This window comes from Bison bison, unplaced genomic scaffold, assembly GCF_000754665.1.
Source record: "Bison bison bison isolate TAMUID 2011002044 unplaced genomic scaffold, Bison_UMD1.0 scf7180017864475, whole genome shotgun sequence".
Lineage (NCBI taxonomy): Eukaryota > Metazoa > Chordata > Mammalia > Artiodactyla > Bovidae > Bison > Bison bison.
In genome coordinates, this window is record NW_011495036.1 from 3,584,078 (window position 1) to 3,584,534 (window position 457).

Here is a 457-nt window from a genome sequence, read left to right on the forward strand (position 1 = left end):
CGTCACCACGGAGCTGGCCGTAGCTCGCTCGGAGGACCGCCAGGGCGCGGGCTGGGAGTCCCGCTCCCCGCAGCTGCCCGCGCAGCGGCTGCTTCTAGTGGGCACAGCATCGGCCCCGCCACGAGGGCCGCTCACTCAGAGTCAGCGGAGCATCTCTCCGCTGCCTCTGGCCCTCCCAGCTGGGCTTCCCCCTCCTGTCGTCCACAGCCCAGCGCAGGCCCTGCACCCTTGGCAGTCCCTGGAGACGCCCCCTCCCTCATGCTCTCCGGGAACCAGGAAACAGGCGCCCTTGACTCATGTCCACCTTCCAGGCCCCTGGAAACATTCGGCTGGGCCTCAGGAGGCCAGAGAAGACCCATTTGAAGAAGGCGCACCCTCCCACACACCCCACCCCACCTCTGGCTCCGGGGCGGGGGGCTGGTCACTCACCGACGGCGTTGAAGACGTCGGCCACCTG